At 43.8% G+C, this 25,870-nt stretch overlaps 1 protein-coding gene and 1 long non-coding RNA gene across 4 annotated transcripts in view; one reads left to right on the forward strand and one right to left on the reverse strand.

Moving 5' to 3' along the window:
• Positions 1 to 21,413: 21,413 nt before the first annotated feature.
• On the reverse strand, positions 21,414 to 25,580 carry LOC142872934 (uncharacterized). The gene is made up of 2 exons (XR_012921033.1): positions 25,376 to 25,580; positions 21,414 to 21,923 (listed from the first exon to the last, which is right to left on the reverse strand). It is a non-coding gene; the product is annotated as an uncharacterized LOC142872934 (long non-coding RNA).
• The window catches only part of CTNNB1 (catenin beta 1), a 37,901-nt gene continuing 37,186 nt past the window's right edge, over positions 25,156 to 25,870 (forward strand). For 2 of the 3 annotated variants that reach the window (XM_012770232.3, XM_020284674.2), the window contains exon 1: positions 25,157 to 25,351. The gene's annotated coding sequence lies outside the window, so the exon portion shown is untranslated. Of the gene's footprint in view, positions 25,352 to 25,870 lie in introns of all 3 variants that reach the window. The other variant, XM_020284687.2, reaches the window with a different exon arrangement.

Genomic DNA, 25,870 nt, shown 5'->3' on the forward strand with positions numbered 1-25,870 from the left:
TCACCCCACAGCATCTCACCTCTCATGAGCTTTTATTATCCAACTTTGAAAAATCTCCATACCATCTTGTCGGTTTTTTTGTCTGCACCACCTGGAGGATTATTTGCTTAATATTTTTCTTTAAATCAACCCAATGTGTTACTTTGAAAAGTTCAGTGGTAAGAACACTATCATTTTTTCTTAAATAGTAGAGAACTGCAATAAACACAATGAAAGCAAAAACATCTTGCCTACATCCAGATATTAATGGGTGAGAAAGGATCTTAGCCTGAGAGCTGCTCTCTCTGTGTTGAAACAGAAGAAATGCTAAAGGAACTTCTTTGTACAGAAGGAAAACACTCCCAGATAGAAGGAGGAAATGCAATGCACCTAAAGGGGTAAATATAAAAACTGTTGATGGCTTAAAGCAAGAATAATAAAAACATATATGTAGGAGTAAAATATACGGCAACAAGAGCAAAAAGGCAGGAGAGGGATAAATGGATTTAAATTGTTGTAAGGATCCTGCAGTGTTCAGGATGTGGTGAAAGTACTGATTTAAAGTACAAGGCAATAAGTTAAGGATGCAGTTTGTAATTACCAGGGTAACCACTAAAACAATGACAGTATAAAGCACAACAGAAAAACTAAAACAGAAGATAAACTGGGAGGTGGGGAAGAAATTAGCAAAGATGCATTAACAAGGTAAAAAAGATGCCAGTACAAACCCAAGACTTCAGTAGAGCTGAGGGAAACTTGGAAAGAAAATAAGCTTTGTGCTTTTTGATTCAATGTTTTCCAGTGTTGCACACATGACCCACCTGAAATCCATCCCCTCTTACCCTGAAGATGTGGGTACGAGGCTTTGAAAGCTTGTCCACCAGCAGATATAACAAGGAGGCCATCCGTCACTAGGAATGGCGCTTGGAATCATGTGTCCATATCCTTCTCACTTTTCTCATGGGACAAATGTCAGAGCAGAATTGGGCTCCACATAAAGAGCCAGATACCACTTCTAACCAGAGCCCTTTCTTTAAACCGGTGACTTTCATGGGGTGATTTTGCCCACCAAAGAGTATTTGACAATGTCTGGGGACATTTTGGGTTGTCACAGCTAGGGGGAAGGGGACTGCTGCCGGCATCTACATGCCAGGGCTGCTGCTGAACATCCTACGATATGCAGTGCAGCCTCAAATAAATCATGTGGCCCAAAATGGCAATAGTGCCAAGGTTGGGAAACTCTGCTTTAGGACAAAACTAATCATGACACCAAATTGGAGTCTAGAGCTGAAGCCAAGAGGAGGAGAGTTGGCCACACGAATGCACCTGTTCTGAGGGCCACACTGGTAGAAAGACTTTCAGCCCCACTTCCCTGGGCTGGAATCAGACTGATCATCGACACTGAGGCTCTTCTCAGAGAGTTTGGCGACATTCTTACGCACAGAAAAAGCTCTAGTTTCACAAAGCTGCAATCCTAGAAATTAGGTAAAGACCTTTCCTGACATCAAACCCCAGAGAGACAGCATTGTGAGAACAGAGTAATACAATACTGTTTTGACAGGGCACATCCACAAGACCTATTATGGACGGATAAGTGACCTTCTTAAACATAAACGACCCCGTGGTCAGTCTTGTGCCTCAAGCCGTTTCTCCGGAAAGCCTGAGTCACTGTGCTCATCTTTGCTTTTCTTGGTTATCCAGGGCATAGCCAGGTGCATTTCTGTCTTTCCTTGATATCTGTGCATCGTACCTCCCAGGACTCACCTGTGAACTGCCACCAGCTATAGCTGTCACCCTGGCCTCCTCCTTTGCCCCGGCAGAGGCTCCTGGAGCCATCGTGCTTCCTCCACAGCAGCGCCAAGCCTCAGGGGATGTGCCCTCCTGTCTCCTGCTGACAGCCCGGCTCTGCAGAGCCTCAGAGGCAAGAGAGCAAAGCTCCCAGGAGGTTCCCTGCTCCCTGGCAGGCATCCCCAGGGATTCAGGGCAGGCAGAGAATTCTCTCAGGGACAAAGTCTTCACTGCGCCCCAAGCCTCCCTCCCAAGTGATGGTCTATTCAGGGGTCCTCAAACTACAGCCCGAGGGCCACATGCGGTCCACCGAGGACATTTATCCAGCCTGCCGAGTGTTTTTGCCACCGCTGCCTGTCCTGCTTAGCCCACAGTGCGCATGTGTGGAATGTGCACCGCACTCTCCAACGGCCCTCCAACGGTCTGAGGGACAGTGAACTGGCCCCCTGTTTAAAAAGTTTTGAGGACCCCTGAATATGTGCAAGGGATGAGAGTGGGCCCGCCAGATGCAAGGCCAGGGAAGTGGGAGGGGAGGGCTCACACTCCTCGGGGAATGCTGATCTCCCCAGCCTCTGGCCCTGCACTGAATCTCCTCGGTGCTTCACCTTGAAGTTCTCCAAAAGCACCCCGAGGATCTCCAGGGTGGGTCGCGCACATTCATGCTGAGGCAAGGTCTGATTTGTGGCTCACAGGAGTTGGTGTCAAAGCCATTGCTGTGTCCGTGGTAAGTTTTCTCCCCTGGATGGCTCATCCCCAGCTGGTACTAACCACCATGCTGCAGACTTTGTCCTGCATCCAACTGTCCACCAAGCTCAGCCTACTCTAGCCCTTGCTCTCACTCATATCCCTTCTCCTCATCGCCCCTCCATCCCTAATGCCTCATCTTGGTCTAGGTGGATCATCTCTTACCTGAATGACTGGGGAGTCCCCTGCCCGTCTCCCCCACCTCTTGCTTCCTGACTATGTGGCCCTCTGCAGACACTTGTGGGTGTGCAACATCTTCCCTTATGATTTCTAAGAAACATAATTCTGATCATCCTCCTGCTTGAAACCTTTGAAAGACTTAGCCTAGCTTCCAGAAAACTCCAAAATTCCTTAGTGTGGGACAAAAATTCTTTTTGGAATGCAGCCCCTCCTTTTCTCTTGAGCTCCTCTCTGCCCAGTCAACCCCCCAGGGAGGATGATAATTAGATGAGTCAGTTACAGAGAAAGCAAAAATCTTCTGGGCCCATGGCTTTGCTCATTGTAAAGGTCATCCAGGCTGAGGCAGCCATCCACACCAGGGAGGCTGGTCAGAGTTGGAGAGGTTGGCTCCTGACTCTGAGGACCACGGCGTGTGCTGCCAGCCCAAATCGCTAGTGCATGCTCACTGCACCCCCTAGGAGAGCACCTTTCAGGATTCCAGCTATCTCTCAGGCTTCCCACACTCTCCTCCAGCCACATCTGAGCACGGGGCAATAACTGACATCCCCTGAGCTGCTGTGGCATGTTGGAGGCACTGTGCTAAGCCACTCACCTGCCCTGTCTCCTTTAGTCTTCCCAGCAGCCCTACGAGCCAGTGTGATTATCATCTCCATTTGCCAATGACCAAACCGAGACCTGGAGGTCAAGCAGCTTGAAGGTCACACCATCAGAATATGGCAGCCCTGAGATTTACAATCACCCTTGGCTGTCCACTTCCTAGGTTAATGTGTGGAGCCGAAGCAGCTTCAACGTAAAGCACAAGAAGGGCACTTTAAAGCATGTTATTCATTCTTCTGTGTATATTTTCAGCACGTGTGAGGAGCTGCTGATTTGGCGTTTCTTCTGAAAAGATGTCTCTTCCTGCTTTGGGGACTTACGCATGCTGTTTAATAGAAAGGATTCAGAAGTATCTTGGTGGTGAGTTGCAGTGTGGCCAATGCTGCAAGCATCCTCTATGTCTTGACCAAATTTGGGAGAAAAGGAGTAAAGAGCTCTACTGCTCTACTTTGTCACCCTGATCCCAGAGGCTGCAGGCTGGCAATCTCAGTTCAGAAAGTGACCTTCCGCACGCGCGAAAAGGAGTGAGTTTGATTGTAAATTTAAACCCATTGCTAGGGTTCCCCTAGGGACTCGAGGGGGTGTTCTGGCATCTCAGAGACAGCAGCTGAGTTATTTGTACCCTATGTCCCCCCTCCAGTGTGGAGAAAGGTCTCAGCACCTCCTACAGAAGAAAGGCCATGAGACTGTAGCCTGAAGGAGGCCGGACAGGGAGGCTCTCAGCTGGGGTGCCCGAGAAAACTTGCATTAGACAGGCAGGCCCCCCTGGTCGGGGTGTGGCTCACATGGGTGGGGGGGGCACATGCATTCCTGGCATTCAGGAAACTATCTCTCCCCAAGATTTATGGACTTCATTTTATGTTTTAATGGTTTCTGTCAAAATTCCAAGAGGCTTTAGTGACTGATGGGGAGGACGGAAAAGAGAAAAATGCTCCGGTGGCGGAAATAGCACCGACAAAGGCTGCTCAGACATTTGTTTGGCAAATGTCTACTGAGCAACTACCGTACATCTTTGATGTATTCCCAGATATAAGCGGGGTTGGGACCACAAAACTCTGAAGGGTACTCTTCAGGCTGTTGCAGTGCCTGGCCTCTCGGAGAGTGGAGGCCTGTTGTCATTTCCTCCAACTCAGGGGCAGAGAGTGGCATCTTACAGGAGCCCAGTTAATGCCAACTCTGCCCCAACTAGCAGTTAAGCTTCAAAATAAGGGGGCCCAGGAGCTGAGACTCAGAGACGAGCTGCTCTTTGCTCTTCCATAGGTCTAAATCCTGCATGTCCCCAAGTCCCTGGTAGAGTCACACCCCATCTAGACATGATTTTGGCCCAACCTTGGCTCTCTGAGACCAAGACACACTGCACTCCCCACAGGCCACCTGCAGCCTCCTTCCAACCAGCTGAGTGCCCCCTATCCACGCTGCCCCTCAGCCTGTGATCACCTTCTCTATACTCCATCCTCTCCTTTGAAACAAATGTATTCAATGCACAGGTACAAAATGGATAAAACTGTGTTTTTAAATGCTGATTTCACGCCCCTCCCGAAGGCACTCTTTTGTTCTGTTTAGTTTTTACTTGAGATTGGTGATAAACTCTAGGGCGGATTCATCAAAGGAAACTGATAATTACTAACTCTGTACATTTTATTTTGTTCATTATTTTGTTAACACCTGATTCTGAAAAATGGTCCTCATGAATGGGCTGGAAGCTGGCATAAAAATTATTAGCAATAAGAAGATATTTTTTGCAAAGAAATAAGCTTCTCACTTGCCAGCTACGATTGAGTACGTGGGACTTGCTTTGTAGCAGCCAACTGCCACCTCGAGCTCCTTCCCACTTGCCTTCAGATAAACATCGCCTTATAACCCAAGAGCTGGGCTGCATTTTGCTTTGCAGAAATGTACCCCTCTTGTCCCAGCTGGGATTCCTGGCAGGTGGAAAATAGAAGATTACAAGGCAAAGGGGGCCCAGTGCAATACCAGAAAGGGCATTAAGGGGTAGATGTTCTAAGGACTGGTTGGGCTGGCATACTGGGAGTCCTCACAATTGCTGAAAGTAGCAGAAAGTCTGTGCATCTGTTGATGCATTCCACATCTATGAAGTATTTATTATGTGCATAGTCCTCAATAGAATTCAAGTGTATATACGTAGTGGGTGTTGATTATTTTGGGGATGTGTTCTAACATCTTTAAACACCCTGCCCATCTTTGGGGAAGTTACTTGGCTTATGGTGCTTGCCCAAGGTAGAAGCAGGAATCACTCTTGCTTGGCCACCCTTGCTGCTACAGTACAACCAGGCGACCAAACAGGATCTCACTCTGTTGTCCATGCATGGGTTGCAGTGGCACAATCACAGCTCATTGTAACCTTGAACTCCTGGGCTCAAGCAATCCTCCTGCCTCAGCTTCGCAAGTAACTAGGACTACAGGTGTGCACTACCATGCCCAGCTAATTTAAAAAAAAAAAAAATTGTTTTTGTAGACAGGGTCTTGCTATGTTGCCCAGGCAGGTCTCAAACTCCTAGCCTGAAGTGATCCTCCCATCTCAGCCTCCCAAAGTGCTGGGATTACAGATATGAGTCACTGCACCCGGCTCACATGAGACTTAGACTGAGAAACTATTATAATACAGTGAAGGTGGTGCCCCAGGGAATCCATTCTGCTGAGCACAGCAGCAGATTATTCCAAGTAGCATCCAAGCCCCAGACTCGGGGGAGTGAACACAATAATCGTGCCCAAGGGTATATTCCTGGAAGCAGATCTGGGAAGGCATCTGGCCACTGTTCTTAGTCACTATGCTGCCAGTGACCTGTTCCTGCAGCCCTCTCAGAGCTTCTGCGAATTATCTAATATTCTTGAACAAATTCCTTTTCTGCTTAAACCAGCTAGAATGAGTTGCTGATGTTTGCGACTGGGAACCTGGACTGTGGTAATGGCTCTATATAAGCTGCAAGCGACAAAACCTCAAAAGACATTTTCTGTGTTGTGTAAGCAAAAAAAAAAAAAAAAAAAATCCAGTAGAAGTATCAGTAGCTTCAGGTATGGTCAAATCTAGGGGCAGAACTAGCTGCATAATTTGCAGGGCCCGGTACATAATGTAAGCATGGGATTCCTTTTCAAAAATTGCTAAGAATTTCAAGACAACAAAGTAAGAGTATTAAACCAAGCACAGGGCCCTTCTCAGCTCAGAGCCCTATGTGACTGCAGCAGGTTGCATGCTCATAAGTCTAGACTCACCAGGGGCCCAAACAACACCAACGGGACCCCAGTGTCTGTCTCTCTCTACCTCTTGGCTCAGCTTTTTTTCTGTGCTGACTTCATTCTCAAGCCAGTTTTCTCTACATAGTGGCCCCCAGCAGCTCCAAGTTTTAAGAGCAACAGAAAGAGAGAGGTGTCTTTCCTAAAATTTCAAAAAAAAAAAAAAAAATTTAGAATTTGATCTGATTGGTTGAGCCTGGATCGCGTACCCATCATGGAAGGTTGAGTCATCCCCAGTGGGGCCGTGTGACTTTAGAGTGGAGGAGGGGTAAATCAGTGAACCGTCCTAGCAAAAGGGAGACTGGCCAGAGGTGACCACTGTACAAGGTACACCTGCTGATTTATAAGATGCTTATAAATTAGTAGGAAATATGACCCCGTAAGAGGATGTGACAGAGACAGTTCATGTTCTCAGTGGAACATGTGCTCCACTCACTCCAGCCTCCCTTCGGCTAGGTTTGGACCTGTGCAAGTTCTGGATTGTGGATTGCAAACCAATGCCGTTAGGACCTGGTTCCCCTCCTCCATCTTCCCCCTCCCATTGGAGGCCACATGTTCCAGAGCATAGATACAGGGTGGGGGAAAGTGCCCGACCGGCATTCCATTATATGTAAGCAAGAGATAAACCCTTCTTGGTGATAAGCCATTGGCATTTCTGTCTTTGCTTATTACTGCAGCAAAGCATGACTTATTCCAATGTGGTACACTTAAGACAGAGCACGTAAGACTTCCCTGACTCTTGGTGATCAACACCACATGCTTGGAGCACAAAGGAGCGCTGTGGATTGGTACGGTCAGGAAATGTTTTACAGTGGAGAAGGCTGGAACAAGGTCTTGAAACATAGGTGGGAAAGGTCATCCCAAGTGGAGTTACATGTGAATACATGGAACCCCATGAGCATGTGGTCCTTTTGGTATTACTCTGAGTTTGATTGTTTCATTGATTTAACATATTGTAAATTGCAGATCCATCCATGCCTCCATTGGGACGTCCAGGGGCAGGAAAATGTGTGCAGATAACCTCTGTGTCTTTAGCGCCCTACTGCCTCACTCCAAAGAGCCTCAGCCTCAGCTGGACTGGGGGAAAACAGGATACCACGGGAAGTGCACTTCCATCTCGGGTCTGTCGAGTCACAGTCCCCAAAGGACAGTCTCAGAAGATGCATGTCATAAAGGGGCTGGGAGCAAATTCAGTTCCTTCTCCTGCGTATTGGCACATTAAAAGAGAATTCCCACACTGGAGAGACCTACTACCTAACTTTGTGTACCTTCCAAACTGATTAGACCAGTGGTCCCCGACCTTTTTGGCACCAGGAACCAGTTTCATGAAAGACAATTTTTCCACAGATGGTGGTGGGGGGAATGGGTCCAGGATTAGACCACGGTACCTCTTTTTTCCTCGAAACCATCAAAGGATACTTATGGACACTGTTTCACTGTTGGTACTATTTTATACATTTGACCTATCCCTTATAAAAAGCAGACATTGTAGATTTTATAATGTACAGTGGTACATTATAAAATGGTATAAATGTTAAGTACCTGGAGTTCAGGCCTATCAACCACTACGAAGCCAGAAAGACAGTTACAGTCAATACTCAGCTAAGTTCCTGTTCATATTGAGCTTTAAAGAGAAAGAGAAGGAAAGGGGAGAGGAGGGGAGATCTGTGTGTCCATTTGGAATGTTCTTCGTTGCAAGTGGTGGAACAACAGGACTAATTTGTTGGGCTCACATTTGTATTCAAGGCAGGAGGAAGGGGCAGAGGTAGGATGCCAGCTTTCTCTGTCCCTTTAATCAAGAAAGTGAAAGCTTCCTCGACAGTCCCCAACAAACAATTTCTTCCATCTCACTGGTCCTAATGATGCCACAGCCGAAAGGAGGCTGGGAAAGTCAGTCTGGCCTGTCTTGGGGCAGGTAAGGAAGGGAGCGAGGAATAAATATTTGGTTGGTCAGCACTGTGTGCCACATTCTGTAGCCAGAAAAACTCAGAATCTGCACCAAGATATTTTAGCATTTCTGTATGTTAAGATCTAGCTGATGCTGCCCTTGTTTTTACGTTTGATTGAAGTAAAACAAACATAGAGAAAAGTACATATAATGTATAGCTTGGCAAGTTTTTACAAAGTAAACACACCCATGAAACAGCACCCAGTTAAAGAAACAGGACATTCCAAGCTCCCCCAGAAAACCCCTTACATCCTCCTCCGGGAGGTGGCCACACTCATTGCTTCCCCAGCATAGGTCAGTTGCTTCTTCTTTGTTCTTTCACTCTGTGGTTTTGAGTAATAGAGGCTTAGCAGCTTCTCAGATGTGTATTGTGTATCAGTATATCCCTCCTATAGTAGATGGTAAAAAGAAGTGGTTCGAAATCCAAAGGATGTTGTGGGCTAGATCCTAAAACATCATAGGATCTGCCTGGTCAGTAACCACTGTAAGTGAGAAACAAATGTACAGCCATTCATTTGCACATTCACATTTGCACTAACCGAGTCCTCCCAGGTGCTGGGGAAAATCATTACTGTTAAATACATAAATTCCTGATGCCACTTATCCTAGAGAGATTAGAGCAGCCCATGCAAGAAGCAGCTCACCTGGAAATCGGCTCCTACCTGTAATTCCTTTAGCGGCTCATATTCGGGAACTCTCATTTGTTTTCTCCATCCTGAAATCTTTCTCCAGCAGCAGAATCTCAGGTGTCTCATTGTTTCTCAGTTTTCCCTGCTTTGGAAAGTAATTGCCCCTCTTTATGAAGTGCCTTCAGAGTCCCCCAGGTTAATTTTATTTAAGCCACGTAGACTATGCTGTATTTCATAGAGAACATATATTCTAAATTGGACACATCCCAGGAAACTTCAACCAGCTGAACACAAGACAATCACATAAACTTGTTTTTTTTAAGTAGAAGAAAATCACAGCCACTATGTATTTACTGGGTACTTTTTCTGTGCTAGATGCTGTGTTAAGTGTGTTAGGTGTATTACACTTATTTCATTTCATTCTCACAACTACCCTATGAGGTAGTGGCTTCCCTATCTCACAGATGAGGAAAGAGAGGTTCAGAGAGGCTTTTGACTTCTCCATGTCCTCACAGCCAGTAAGTGTTGAAGGGCGAAGTAGAACCTAAGCTGTCTGACAGAGGAGTGTGTACTGGCCATGCTCAGCTGGTAGGAAACCCATACTGGCCCTCACCATGCAAAGGCAGTAGAAGAGGGTGTCTATTAAAGCCATGCATTTAGGGGCTCCTAGGGTAATGGTAGACCTAGATGAAAATTGAGAGGACAGGAGGATGCTCAGGGGTCACCTGGGCCCAGGTTAGAGTCCAAGTAAGGGTAGATATCCCCTGAAACCCACACCCACACAGCTACACATGAAGCATCCTGAATGGGGGAGGGGCAGGGGTGGATTCACTCTCCTCGGGGCCAGGAGGACTCAGCCAGAGTCTCCCACCCCCACTCTAATCAAGGCTGTCCGGGAGCCCATGAGCCCAGTCTGAGGAGCTGGGGTTTTCATCAAGGCTTCTGAAGAGCTACAGGAAAAATGCCAAATCCCAGCTGACCCCTTATCTCCCCAAGCACTCCAGTGCTCCAGAGAGAATGGCCCACCAGATTCCCATAGCCAGCTGAGATACGCAGAGCAGCTGCCCCCAGGGCAGGCCCAGGCTGAACACACAGACCAGACGTGCTGACTGTGGTCTTAGGTCGAGTTCTCTGAAAGCAGACACTGAGATAACGACTGGTGTGCAAGTGATTTATAAAGGAAGTGCTGCCAGAGGAGGTTGGTAAGGAAACCCAGGAAGCAAGACAGGGAAGGGTAAGAAGCCTAGCAAGGGTGTGATCCCAAACAGAGTCCCTTGGAGGGTGGTTTCAGCCTGATCCCACAAGGAGCTCTGGAGTGAGTTGTGCCTCATTCTTGTCTGGACCTGAGACAGGGGAGCTGGCCATTCCATCTCTCCCCATCTGTACCCCTTAGTCATTGATTAAGGGGCACACCCTGTGTGGGTGGACACAGAAATTCCCAGGCATTCTCTGTGCATGCGGACAAAGTGGGTTCCAGTAGACTGAGGACAATACTCTAAAAAGAAACAATGCAGGTACTGTGTTTTTGCACCACTCTTGGTGGTGAACATCAAAGTAAGGGAAGAGTCACGAAACGGTGCAGGCAATCTAAAATGTGGGCAGAGCACGGGATCCAGACCCTACCAGCAGGATCCCTCCGAAAACGCTGAAGCATAAAACCCTAAAGTTCCACTGGGAATGTTCACACATGATCTCTCCAGCCAGTGACTCAGGAAGTGCCAGGTGATGGGCAGGTAGTGAAAATAAGATATTAGTAATATGTATTTCTGAACTTTTATTTACTTAACTTTTTCTTTTCTTTTTTTCTTTTTTTTTTTGATACAGAGTCTCGCTCTATTGCCTGGGCTAGAGTGCTGTGGCATCAGCCTAGCTCACAGCAACCTCAAACTCCTGGGCTCAAGCGATCCTCCTGCCTCAGCTTCCTGAGTAGCTGGGACTACAGGCATGCGCCACCATGCCCGGTTAATTTTTTCTATTTTTAGTAGAGATGGGGTCTCATTCTTGCTCAGGCTGAAACCCAAAATTTTAAAAATTAATGTTATGCTATCTATAAGACATAATACAAAAATTGGATTCCCTATTTTGAAGTGAACAAATTACATAATAGTGTTTATAAGAAATGTATGAGCTGAGTCCGTCACAGGCACAAAATTTGCACAAACTCTGCTCATATCTTTTGACACCTGCACTTAGTCACAGGCAGCTACATACTGCTCTTGAGAGATGCATATCATGAGATTCATTAAGGATGGGATCCTAGAAGAATAGGATTAATTGCTAACAATAAAATATATGAATACATTTTATAACAGCTTTATTGAGGTATAATTCACATGCCATATAATTTCCCCATTTAAAGTGTACAACTCAGTGGTTTTTAATATATTCACAAAGTTTTGCAACCATCACCATAATCAATTTTAGAATAATTCCATCACTCCAAAAAGAAACCCCACACACCCATTGACAATCATTCCTCCTCATTTCTCCCCACATCCCAAGCCCTAAGCAAAAATGGCTGGGGGACTATCTGTCTTGCTCCTCATTTCAGGAACCATTCAGAAAGCCTTATGGCAAAGCATAGCTCTGGGAAGTTTCCTATTCTCCATAGTTGCTTGAGAAAGCCATAACTTTGGGGTCCCCTTCTGATTGCCAGGCTCAGTGACTGACAAAATCCATCAACCGAAAGAAAGAATGGGAAAGGCTATACGAAACCAATGGAGCCAAGCTAATGAATCTGGTCCCATGTCTCAGTCCAAAAGAAATGTGAGCATTTGCATACCTTGCTAGCCTGAGAGCAGCAGCTGCCTCTGGCACACCAGGCAGGGGTGTGGCTTGGTTTCCTTCCTGAATACCAAGGGGATGTCAGGTCGCTGCCTACAGAGGGCCTGCATCCCAAATTCACCCTTGGGGGAAACAGGGCATTCTTTACACAGGAAGCCGGCAGTGCTGTGCAGTACTAGCTGAACCAAGTTATAAATTTCCATAAAAGCCTCCTTACCTTTTGGGAGAAGAAAAAGGCAAGGGAGTGCCCGAGCGTATTATAAAAATCCTTTAGAAATAAATTGACAATATTACTAAGGGGCTTATATCTGACCAAACTTTTTTTTTTTTTTTTATTCTTCCAACTGTGGCCAGAAGTCTGGAAAAACTCATCTATGAGATTCAAGGTTATTAAGTCCATTAAACATAATCACCTGTGTATGATTTTGCAGTATAAAAATCTTGGCTAGAATGTGGCATTACCAAGCTAGGTGCATTAAGTAAACAGTTATTTGAAGACCTCTTCCACTGGAATATAAGAATAAGATGGTGAAAAGAATACATTTTCTGAACATCACATCGGCCCCATTAGGAGGGCTCTGTGATCACATTATTATGTGCTTTGTCTTCAAACAGAGACTTCCCTGTCTTTTTCACCCATAAGCAGAAAAAGTCCTCTCCATGCTCATTATCGGGCTTGCGGAGCCCATTCTCTCTGATGTGTCTCCCTCCCTCACTTTGGAGCTCCACTTCCTTGAGATCTGTCATTGTCACCTTTATTATAATGGTGCCTTACAATTCCATAGCTAGCGATACTCAGGGGAGGAGTATTCTGATGAGGAGGGTGGGGGTGCCAGGGAAATGTCTGCGATGGAAGTTTCCACAGAGGCTACACTGAAAACTTGCAGAGAGAATGGAGGACTGATGGGGAGATGGGCATTTTGCCACCCACGTTTACTGCCCTGGTCTTATGCAAGAAAAAGACGGTAAGGTCTTTAAAAGTGTTTGTGAAAGTAGATCGTGCAGTTATTCTATTATAGTTGCCACAGGCAGAAATATTTTCTTCCCAGGTAAAGCTAGCAGAGTCTGGTACACACAGAAGCAGTTGAGTAAACAGGTAGAGGTGACACATTTTTCTTGTATCATATGTGGGCAAAAGGAGCTTAAAACACCCATGAGAGGACGAAATTCTGGCTGGTTTCCTTGTCTAGCATTGAATAGGGTCTCTAACTCAGTAGCAAGACAGTTAACCAGGCCAATAGAATAAGATGGGCTTCTTTCATTCTTTCTAAGAAAGATTATGCCTCTGTGGATGCTACTCAATTAGAAAAAAAAAAAAGACCCCTAAGATCAGTGAGTATTATTCATCCACATTTGGGAGTAGAAGTGGCCCAGGATATAAAAAAAAAAAAAAGAAGAAGAACCGGAAGTGCAAAAGCAATATTTTTAGAAGCACAGCTAAGCGATGGTCAAACAGGCAGCAAAAAATCAGAAAAGGTTTAATCCTTCCAGTTAGTCTGCTTTGGCCAATACAACTGAATTTAATCAAGTTTGTGTGCAGATGTGACTTGTGTGACAGCTTATAACATTCTAGAGAGGAATAAAAGTCATGTCTGCCTATGTATCTATCATCTATCTATATTTAATATATTTCTTTCTAAGAGTGAACAACCATCAAGACAAAAATAGACTTAAAATGTACACAACAGTGTGATGAGTTGCAAAAGTCAGATTTAAAAGTTGTTGGGGACCTTTCAATTATTTTTTGAGCCTGCAATTAAAAACATGATGCAATTTTAGGAGAGATTGGGTCCAATACCACATGAAAATGGCATATAAGTTGCTGTGCCATTTTGAGCAGAACAAAAGAAAACAATGAAGAATTATGGGAAAGGAAGAAAATGCACACATTTGATGGATATAAAATATGGGGACTGTAAAGTCAAAGGTACAGAGAAGCTATTTCAGATAGAGAGGAATAGCAGGAAACTCTTCTGCTAATAAGGGTAGTAAAGGCCAAGTTGCCAGGAAAGCTGAGAGACTCATAATCATTTGCAAGAGGAAATAGGTTCAGGCAGTGAAATATGATATCTTGCTCATGGTAATCCAAGGGCAGTCTCCATAGTGGTGGGTGATTCTAGGAGAGACCGCAGAGCAAAAAAAAAATTCACAATGAAGGTAAATGTTGTTGAACATCCTCTAGAATGCATTCCAAATAGATTAAAGATATAAATGTAAAAATAAAAATAAGAAATGTTATTAGAAAACATGGGATTCTTCTTCTATAACTTAGAATGGAGAAAGGCATTTCTAACTATGACTCGGTATGCAGAAGAGACAAGAGAAAAGATTGATTAATTTGCCTACATAAAAAAAGAACCTCCTAAATAGCCAAAGAAAAAGAAAAAGAAGGAGAAGGAGAAAGAGGAGGAGCAGAAAGAGGAGGACAAGACAAAAAAAAACCCAAAAACAAAAACATAAAAACACCATAAACAAAGCCAAACAACAAACTGGAAAAATAGTCATATCACATATAAAGACTGAATCTTCCTACTATAGAGATTTAATAAAGATTGAAGGGCCAATAGGCAAAATATATGACCCTCAGTTCACAGAAATAAAAAGAAAAATACTCAGTGGTATAAAAATATGCTCAACCTCATCAGAAAGAAAAATGCAAATTCAAATGACACTGAGCTATCATTGTAAAATTCCAAAAGTTTGATGACACATTGTTAACTTGGGTTATCCCAAGTAGTGCAGTGTACATAGTTTATTTGGGAGGTGAGCTCAGGAAACGCCAGAAGGGAAGTGAGGAAGAGAGAGAAAGAAGTTCAGACATAATCAAGCCAGTCACCACTGTGGGGTACCTGGAGCTCAGATGGGGAACTGTGGGAGACAGCGTAGAACACACTTTAGCATTGCCCCCTGTACAAGTGAGAAAGCAGAAGTATCTATCCATCCACTCCCTAGTCATCATTGGTTGATTGCTGCTTGTGCAGAATTAACTCTTAGGCATTTCTGCCCTATCCATCCCAACACTCATACACAGGCCAAGACCACTTCCAGAAGAAGAAGGAGGAGGAGGAGGAGGAAGAGAAGGAGAAGGAAAAGAAGAAGAAAAGCCCTGGGCTAGAGAGTTGCAGCTGTAGTATAAAGATGACTGTCTAAAGGGTATGGTGGGCACAGAAGTATCTTCTACACACCCTCTGTTGATGAAACTTCCAGAGAACAGGCATTTGCAGGTATTCCTGGTGAGAATGGAGATTGTTACACCTGTGATAATTGGGAGTGCCTATTAGATATTGGCAATTTGACAATATCATACTGATTCCTCTCCTGGTGCATATGTCCTTTGACTCAGCAGTCTCACGTCTGAGAATTGATCCTACAGTTAAGATTTGCACGTGTAGTAAATGACACATGCACAAAATTATTATGCAGCACTATTTGTAGTGAGAAATGCTTGGAAACAACCAACCTAATGTCCATCAATGGGCTGGGGCTAGTTATATAAATTAAGGTACCAAGGAACACCATGCAGTCATAAAAACAAATGAGGCAGCACTCTTGGCACTGATATGGCAGGATTTCCAAGATACGTTAAGCGACAAATAATAAATAAAAAATAAAGTGCAAGAAAATTATACTAGCTTTTGTATAAAAAAGGAGGGAGAAAGTAACACAAACTCATATTTGTCTCAGAGAAATTAACAGGATACAGAAGAAATTAATGACAGCATTAACGTGAGAGCAGTGGTGGTGGGAACCAGGGGGCAGGGTGAAATATATGCATATTTATGGACATAACACTTGGAGGGGTTTCCAAAGCAAGGACCAGTTCATCACTTCATGGAGCCGGTGACTTGTGGTCTTTCCAAAAACCCATATCTGAGCACACAGAGTGGTTTAGAAATTAATTGAATGAAAACAAGTGGAGACTCTAAAGAAAGTGACATACAGTTCAATTAAATATCATGGAAATTTTATTTCAAGCTGTTGGAGGTGGACATTATAATTTAATAAAATAATTTTTCTAGAAAAACATATATGTACATATAATAAAAAGAAAGAAAGTGAAAGGCTATATCAATTCAATCAAGCCATGCTAATGAATCTGTCTGGTGTACCAGTCCAAGAGAAATGTATTATATATATATCTATATATAGACATAAATATATATACATATATAAACATATACACACATATACATATGTGAATGCATTATTTAATTCAAAAATTTAGAAAGGCTGATGGAGATCTTGTGGCATGCAATTATGGGACACCTTCATTCTATCTCATACATTTCTGATTTGTTTGAATGTTTTACACGGTGCATGTATTATTTTGCAATCTGAAATAATGAAATCTGCCTCTGCTTCTTCGTGTCATCTGCTCCAATCAAAGCACCAAACAGAAGCATCTGATTGGCTGAGCTGAGACCTCATGCTCCAGCTGCCACCGCCCATGTTGCCCACAATACTCTACCTGAGGAATTCCCCAAGCTTAGGAAAAAGGGTTCAGAAGGTGTTCAGACAAAAACTGACCCATGTGAGACTCTGCATTCACTTCTGATGGGTACTATACCCTGCTCAGTGCTGGGGTGGGGGTATAAGGGGGGAGTGAAAAGAGAATTTCAAAAAGAGTAACACAAACCCTGCTCTCTGCAAAGCAGTCTCATTACACTGCAGCAACTACAACATAAAAGTATCTCATTTTTATCTAGAACCTTATGACTTAAAAAGCTTTCATGTTATTTCATTTGCTTTTGACAACAACGCAGTGAGATAACTCCAGTGTCCGGTGTGGTGCCTAGCACATAGCAGGTATTCGGTAAAAGTTTGTTGAATGAATTAATGAGTAAAGGAGTGAATGGGTAAGGCAGATTAAATACAGTGGTTACAGTGGAGGCTTTGCATCAGCCTAATTCAGCACTGTCCAGTGGAACTTACTGTGTTGATAGAGATAGTTTTTGTGCCATGCAATATAGTAGCCACATATGGCTATTGAGTCCTTAACATGTGTTAATGAGACTGGGCAATTTATTTTTAGTTTATTTAAATGTAAATAGCCACATGTGGCTAATGGCTCTTAGACAGTACAAGTCCAGAGTTCAAATTCCAGCTGCTTATTTAGCTTATAACCTGTGCAAACTTAAGTCTCAATTTCCAAAATGTGAAACGGGGAAAATAAGGTTTCCCTATATTTCACTAGTTATGATGGTTAGAAGAGGACTTAAATATGAAGAGTGAAGGTCACTGAGTTGTGAAGGTCAGAGCTTCATGCCTGGCAGAAGCTCAATAAATGGAGGCCACCATTTGGATTGCTGTGACTCTCAGTACCACTGCTGCCACTGCTACGGCAGGAGACTTTACTGCAGGTGATGCCAGCGTGGCAGAATGGGATCTGCATGTCCTGTGTTCACTACAGCAGTGGCTTTCTAACTACCAAGTTAAGCAAGGGCTCCAAGACCCCATACCGGCCCTAAGCAGTGTCTGTGCACTGAAAAAATGAGTCTTCCACATTTGGTTAAATAGTATTCAAATTCATGTAGATTGCACTGGAATTAATAAAACACAAATTTGTTTAAAATCAATACTGAATTTATAGCAGCTTTTTGTCATTATACAGATTCTTAATCAGCAGATACTAAAAGTACAACTATTATTAAGCAAGGTATCTCAGAATCATTTGACATGGAAAAAGCATCCTTCTCCTCTTTGTTAACACTTTCTTGTTAAACACTATTAAAGAAGGGAAAGACATAGGATTTATATAAACACACACACAAAAGTTAAATATTAAGAGAAAATGGTGATGCAAGAGACTTCATAAACTGGTATATGTTCTAGGTATATTGGCTAGAAACACGAATAGTGGGTTTTTACCAAAGGAGGTTTATTTAAAGTCAGTTAATAGAAAAGATCAAGGTGTAATTCTCCAAAGGTTTCTGAGATAATCAGTAACTATAACAAATTAAGCTCCAAGTTCAGTTTTAAAAAACAAATTGCACAAAATCAGAATGAGTGAAACGATGCTTTAAAGATTTGAGAATTTAAGAACAGTGGTCCTGAGTGGAGTGACCATAACCCAGAAGGTATATGAGGACCCATTGGAATGAGGAAATAAAATACTATAACCTCTACATTTACTTTTTACCTTAAAAAAAAGAACTCAAGCTTAGTTATATTTAATCTATGTATTGACAGCAGCACATGTATATAATTTAAATAAACACATTCAGGGGGTACGTATACAAAATTATTTTACTAAGAGAGAGGACCACACAATTAAAAATCTTTAGAAATTTTTGTTTTGGAAGACAAGCAGCTCAGGATACAACTGCAGTATGATGTGATTATTAAAAACAAGCCCCAAACTGAATCTTCTATTAGTTAGCTTTTCCTATGTAACAAAACACCCCAAAATGAATTGGCTTATAACCATCACCATTTTTTTTATTGTTCAGAACCTGTACAATGTCACTTGTATTAAAAATAAAGGTTCTGAAAACTAAGTCATATAAGAAAAGATTGAAAGAACTAAGATAGGTTTGCTATGAAAAGAGAACATTAATAGGAAAGAGGAATGTATGTTTTAGACATGTACTATCTTGATTTCTTATAGCTTAGTTTCTCACACAATTTATGGTAGAAAGCAAAATATTTTGAATGGACGATGCCTCGGAGCAACAGAAATTAATGTACTTCCTTCTTTTCAGAAATTAATTTTAAAATTATAGAACTATATGACTTCAGAGAGTTGCATTTGGTGGAATGACAGTCAGCTGCCATGAAAATTACCGGAAAATCCCAGAGAGGATGTATATATTTTATACTTGTTAACTTCCCTCATTTTTATCAAAGAATTGGCTATTTCTCTTTTTCAAAGAAAAACAATATGATCTTTGTTTATTTTCTTTCCCCCCAATTCAAATTCTATAATTGCAAATTCAAAAACATGAGCAGGTTTGAAAATGAATTATGAAGAAAAAGCTTTAGTATAAACAAAAGAAAGATGGAGCAAAACACACATCCGTCACTGAATGAGAAATGGTGTGCTAAACATGCGGTACCTCTGCAAAGAATGGTGGCAACTCAGAGCATTGCTTGTCCACCTAAAATGAGTGTGAAATTAAATATGTTTTAAAGAAAATCCATGCAAATGCAGTGTCCCTTCTGGTATACTTGGAATAGTATTCTTTTAGAATAATATTATCTTTTCCAAGAACTAAAATTTCTGCAAAGTTATACCAAAATGCTGTTAAAATCTATGCATTGTATAAGAAACTAATTTACTGTATTTAAGATTTAGTATTAAATTTTCAGATCATCCAACAAACTAAATTTTAATAACCAATAACCTTGAAAATTTGACCATGATACAATTTACATGCTTTGTGTTTTTTAACAAACAACAAATTTCGGACTGCAGTGTAAACAAAAATGTCATTTCTTTTAGCAGCATTACTGGGAGAGACATCAGAAATTACTTTACCTTTAAGAATTTTTTAGCCAAGTAGTTAAAAAAAAAATTCAACCTGTATGTTCCTCCACTTGTCTAGGCCCAAAGTTATTTTTTCGCTGAGTGGCACAAAATAGAAAATGGACATTTGCTTCTGGCACTGTGACCTCCTCCAGGCCCCTGCCGTGTTACCCTGACACAATAATCTCTGGCACACACTTGTGATCTAACCAGCAACCACTCTCCATAAACACTCAACTTGACAGCAGGTGAGTATTAAAAAAAAAAAAAACAAAAAACTCTCTTTCATATTGATGGAGAATGCCACGCCGTAAACACACTTCTTTCTTTTATAAGACAGATGATTTTTTTTGAAATTATTACTTCAGTTAGGTATCTGCTCAACACTGTTCTTTTTCTTCTAGCTATACACATGGACACATCTAATTTTTGTCCTAAAACCAACGGAGCTCTTAATCATTACAAACTACTGTTAATTTTTAAAAGAAATTGATAGCTTATCCATATGTTTTCCAATTAAGACACAGCATAAAACCTCCATAAGTTTAAAAATGCCATACCCCATAATACTCATACACACCCGATACAACTCCACACTTACCCACTCATGACTAAACCATTCAGGATGGGGTGGGGGAGGCAGGGGGAAGAGGACTGGAGAGGATTTTGTTTTTTAAATAGGCATATTTACCAGACAGGACATTTTGCTCTGTATTTTGTTTTAGCGTGTGGGGGGGAATCGTAATTGTATTTAGACTTTATATGGCATGGGTTACTCAGTTCACAGCAGAAGCACCTGCAGCAAATTAATTTGTTGTAGCACATTAATTATCTCATAGCTTCTATTTAGGCTGCAGCTGTTGCTATTATGTTAATAATATTTTTTATTACCACTGTATACAACAGGTTATGGCAATAATAGAAATATCTCTTTCTTTCTTTCTTTCTTTTTTTTTTTTTTTTGACTTTCCCTCCCCTGTCGTCTCCTTTTTTCTATGTCAGAACGGGAGACTGAAAGAAATTTAGGCAAATTAAGCCCCAAAGCGCACTATAATTTTCTATTTCTGAACTGATTTGTAAGAGAATGGGTAAGTGAAATTAGCAGAGAATCACCCTACACAAAGATGGCGCGTGCAGAATTTGTGAAAGCGAAAAAGAAGACGAAGGAGAAGCAAAGAGGGACAGAATACTGCAGTGCTGGGGTGGTGAGTGTTTGGATGGGGGCGGGGAAAATGCTGCAGTTTTCATGAAATAATAAGGTGGGGGAAAAAAGGCATACAAAGAGTAGGTTTTTCATTGTTTGTAAAATATAAACACAGATGAATTCTGTCTTTGGTTTGTTCATGCTTTTCACTCTGCACAGCAGGGATGTTCTTAAGAAGTTGCCCTCTGCGAAATTTCACTAAATGGGAACCGTGGACCCTGCATGATGGGATTATAATCACACCAGCCACTCCTTTTACATAATTTTTTGTTTAAGATCCAGTAAGGCTCCCTGTTTTTAATATATATAAAGCAATAGACATGTGTATGTCGATAAACTGAGGGTTTGCGTCCCTACAGCCTAGTGCAAGCTAAAACAAACAAAAAAACCGGTGATAACACATCTACAAATCTCAATGGATTGAAAAACAATATGAAAATTTTTAGCTGACAAGAACATGTCTGCTGCCTGCAGTTCCTGCAATAGCTCACCATGTTGCCTACTAACCAAAAGATCAAAAATTATCGATTTCATGGCGCTACGAGGTCTGGAAAGAAAAGCTACTTTAAAATTTGCATTGTTTAAGAAATGATTTAAAAGAAAAGAATCATTTTTTTTTTCTGAACACTTTGGAGAGTGAAAATAGTTTGTTTTAATCTTATCCATGATTTACTATAATTCTATTATTTTTTTAGCAGCTGGAGTCCAGAAATGATTTTTTTCGATGAATTTAGGATTTTGCCGCAGTATACATCTGCAGTCCCAGAATCCTCCGGTAAGTTAATCCTTCTTGCGATGGGAAACGCCTTTAACCTTCTTGTGAATGAAATGAAATATCTGCAACCATTTTGAAATTTTTAATAAAGGGGTGAGGGTGTGTGTGTGTGCGCGCGCGCCTATGTTGGGGGAGTGTGTGTCTCGAAGCATGATTTCTTAGCAATGCAGCGGTTATTTGTCTCAGTTCTTAGAAATATTGAGAAACATATACCTTTATATTCCTTGAATATCATAGATGATGTCTCCATTGCTTCGCCTTCACATTTTCTATGGTAGCCATTAAAATGTACTTGCTTAGTGTTGCAAACCAATGAAGGCCTTGGGAGCACACGTAAGTCCAAGCGTGAAGGTTGTTTCTGGAATAACCGAAGCCACCAAGGCCACCGCAACCACCATGGCCATTCCTCTCGCCACCTTCTCTGCTCCTCCCTCGCTCTGCAGCGCACATCAGCTGCAAGCTTGCCACGGTGGCTCTCCGCTGAACTTGCCCAGTGGGTTCCTAGATCACTTGTGTGTGTGAGAATAGCCAACCATGTAGTCTGACAAGAGGTATTTACAACTACTTAGCCTGTTCAGCTGGAAAGAAATCAAAAGATAACATTGAACCCTGAGATGATATATTGCAAATCAAAAGTCCCAATCCATAAATAGCCCACTTGATGAACTGCTAAATGAAAAGCTGATCCTGATTATTGTCCAGTGTTTTCATGTTGTCATAAAGAAATATTTTTTTTAACAGGTCGTCTTAGAGCATTGTTTTTAAATGTGTGGAATATTATTCTTACCTGTCCGCTGGGAGGGGTTCTTCCCAAGGGGATTGGGATGTAGAGTCCAAAGGAGACCACACCCTCGTTTCACTGCTTGTTTTCTACCCCTTCTGCTAATTTTCAAGTAGGGTTGATTAACAGTTACAATTTTAGATTAATTTAAGGGACCTAATCAAAAGGAGCCAGTCATCCGTTTCCCTCTCTCTAAAGGAAGCTCATTGTCTTAGGTGCTCAATAAATGTTTAATTAATGGATTGGATAGAGTTAAGTGTCCAAAAAGTGAGCAGACCTTACAATGCTGGCTTGATTAATGTTTCTGTCTGAAATGCGAAAACAATCTGGGCATTTATTATTGTGTTTAAAGGTTCAAAAGCATGTATTTCAGAGAAAGGACACTTTACATTCAGGTTCTATGTGGCCATCATTTGATATGCCAATGGTCTAATATCATGGCAAAAAATATCTTCTCTGTTAAAATAGCTGGAGACAATTTGGAGCTTAAAATTTAGAACCATTTGTCTGTCGCTGTCTCACAAAATTAATTTATGTCAAACCCAGGGGGCTGGCTCTAGAAGGAAAAGGCATAAAAAAGATAACCAAGTGTTTTTATGAAATGTATTGTCCAAGGTCAATTTTTAAAAATTCTTACAAAATTACTTGTTTCACCAACTCATTAGGTATTTTGATACTGTATTTCTCTTTGGTTTAACGATAGTATTTGTCTTCATTTCACAAAAGTTATTCATCTCATATTTTTGCTGACACAATTGGAACAATTTTTGCTTTATGAAAGATGCAAATAAAAATTCTGGGCAATATGTTAAATTTAACCAACTTGTTTTAATACTAGTTACCCAATAATTTTTCAGTGCACTTAAATTTTATAAGAAAAACAGCATGCTGCATTATTGGAAATTTTACATTTTCTTTAATTAACATGTGTTTGCTTAAAGTATCAATAGGGATTAAAAAGTCATAATTTTAAATTTAGATTAAAGTATCTAAATTTTAGAAAAATGCTTCAATTATTTTGGTACTGGATTAGAGAAATACAAATACAGAAGTGTTTTTAATCTTTAGATCTTCCATTGGTGCAGATTTTTTAAAACCAGTTGTAACAGTGTGCCTTATTCGGCAAAAATAAACAGAACATAGAAAAAGCAAACATCTGTTTTTTAAAAAAAATCCTCTAATTGTGGTTAATCAGTTATCTTATTTTGAACGTATGACTTTAATCAAATCAGGTGCATATTTTTTAACTCTGTATATGACAATTAAAATTGTGGATCAGCACCCGAAAATGCCATTTATACTTTTGAGTTTATATTAGAAACACTGCTCTGATGAAATACCTTTTTCTGTTCTGTTTGAACTATGACCAGCTTGAGTTAACTACAACCAACAGCTACGCTTAATTCTACAGAATTACTAACAAAGATACAAATGAGAAAGTCATTCTGGACAATGGATCTCACTGAACATCATTTTAGTGTGTGGACTTTTTCCACTGCAGTGGCCCACACGTGCTACCGTGAGAGGCAGCAGTTGACATTACCACTGCATATAGTAAAATATCTTTAAGACAGAAAAATAAGTTATTTAAATAATATGTTGGCCCTGACACAGCTATGCCTGAAACTACACATCCTACCTACCTCCATGAGTGAATTAATAAGTAGGCTTCCTGCTTGCACCTATGTCTAAAGATCTATTGTTCGCATGCATTAATTATATCCCTATGACAAAAGCACTGAGATAACTTTCACTGTTGCTTTTTGTACTCCACTGTTTTGGAGGAAAAACAAGCATACAACAATAGACGAGAGAAAGTGAATGGGTCATAATTGCTCAGCTTTGACAAACACTAATCTTGCTGTATCACAATGGAAACATTTCCAAGGGAAGGGAAGACCCCCCAACTTCAACCTATTGAACAAGAAAATGTTTTCGAAAAAAAAAAAAAAACGGAAAATAGTTCAAAAAATTAGAGGCTGCCTAACAGTTCCTTTTACAAACACCGTACTTGGATTTCTCAAATAAAGTAACACCGTAGAAAGGCAGCGCTCCTCTGAAGAAAAATCCCCGCGAATAAATCCATTGGTACCTGGTGACAAGTGTAAACCAGATAAAAATGGAATCTATAAGAATTAACCTAATTGACGGTGCTCTGGGGCTAACCCATTTCCATTAGTTACTTGTTCACGGTGGGCGCTTCACAGGGACTTGTTGAAGCGCGCGGGCTTGGCGCCCATGTCTAGCGAGAGTTCGCGGCCTTCCGAGCGGGGGCGCGAGGCGGCCGGGCCCGGGGGTTCGGGACCCGGTACAGGCTGAGCAGCCTGTCCGGGAAGCGGGGTCCACCAGCCGGACGGCGGGGGGCTTCGGGGAGCCGCGAGACCCGGCTGCGAGCCACAGCCAGCAGGGGCCGCGCGGCGCAGCCAGCAACGTCGGCGCAGCCCGCAGCCTGCGCCCGGCGGGAGTCCCCAGCCCGACGGCGGGGCAGCCGCAGCCGCGGCGCTCCCCGAGCCGCACCAGCCCAGACCTCGGAGCCCCCCGCCGCTGCCGCCCGGGTCCCGAACTTCCGCATCCCGGAATCTTTTCCGTCCGCCCCGCGCCATCCCTGAGGGCCCGGGCCGAGTTGCCACCTCCTCCCGCGGGCAGCGAGAGGCGCGCGGCGAGTCCCCGCGCCCGCTCTCAGGGTTAGGGGTGCGCGCGGGGCGGGGGCGTCGGGCTTGGGACGGAGGAGGATCCCCGGGGTCGCCCTCTCCCGACCCCAGCCGGCAGGGGCCCGGCTTCCCCGCTGCAGACCGTGGCGCCCTGACGGGCTGCCCTCCGGTCCCGCGCAGCCCGCAGCCGCCACCCCGGGAGCGCCCGAGGGGTGCGCGGACACCCCGCCCTGACTCGGGGCGGTCGGACGCCGGCGGGCCGCTGGGCGGCGCGGGGACTACTTTCCGCCGCCCGCCCGCGCCCCGCCCCTTGTCCTCGCGCGGCGGAACGCTCCGCGCTGCGCCGGCAGCGGCAGGATACAGCGGCTTCTGCGCGACTTATAAGAGCTCCTTGTGCGGCGCCATTTTAAGTCTCTCGGTCTGTGGCAGCCGCGTTAGCCCGGCCCCGGGAGCGGAGAGCGAGGGGAGGCGGAGACGGAGGAAGGTCCGAGGAGTAGCTCCAGTCCCCGCCGAGCCGCCACCGCAGGCCGAGGACGGTCGGACCCCCGCGGCGGGAGGAGCCTGTTCCCCTGAGGTGCTTGAGCGTTCCGTTCCTTACCCTTCCGGGGCTGCTCCCGCTTCCTCTCGGAGCCAAACTTAGTCGCCGGCGCGCGGTCCCGGCGGCGGGCGGGGAACCGGGCCGGGCGCAGCCCGGAGGCCTTGGGCTGGGGAGCTGGGGGCTCAGACGGGTGGCGGGGGCGAGCCGCGCCCCGGGCGCGGAGGGCGGCGGCCGGGCCCGGGTTCCGGTCGCGCTGCCCCTCGGGGCCCCCGGGGGCGCCGCTGGCGGGGAGGGGGTGCCGCGGGGGCGCGTCCAGGAGCCCGGATGGCCGGCGGGGTGGGGGTGGGGTGGGGGCCGCGGTTTCCGTCCGGGGCTCCAGCCGGGGCCGAGTTTGGGGGAGGGACCCTGTGCCTCTGGATGCGCCGGGGCCGGGGTGGGGGGCGGGGTGGGGACGGGGGACTCCGCCTTCCCAGCCCCAGCGGCGAGTTGGGGTTCGCGCGCTGAGGCGGGGACGCCACCCCAAGTCCCATCTGCCTGGGGGTTAGGGCCGGTGGA

Source organism: Microcebus murinus, chromosome 1, assembly GCF_040939455.1.
Source record: "Microcebus murinus isolate Inina chromosome 1, M.murinus_Inina_mat1.0, whole genome shotgun sequence".
Lineage (NCBI taxonomy): Eukaryota > Metazoa > Chordata > Mammalia > Primates > Cheirogaleidae > Microcebus > Microcebus murinus.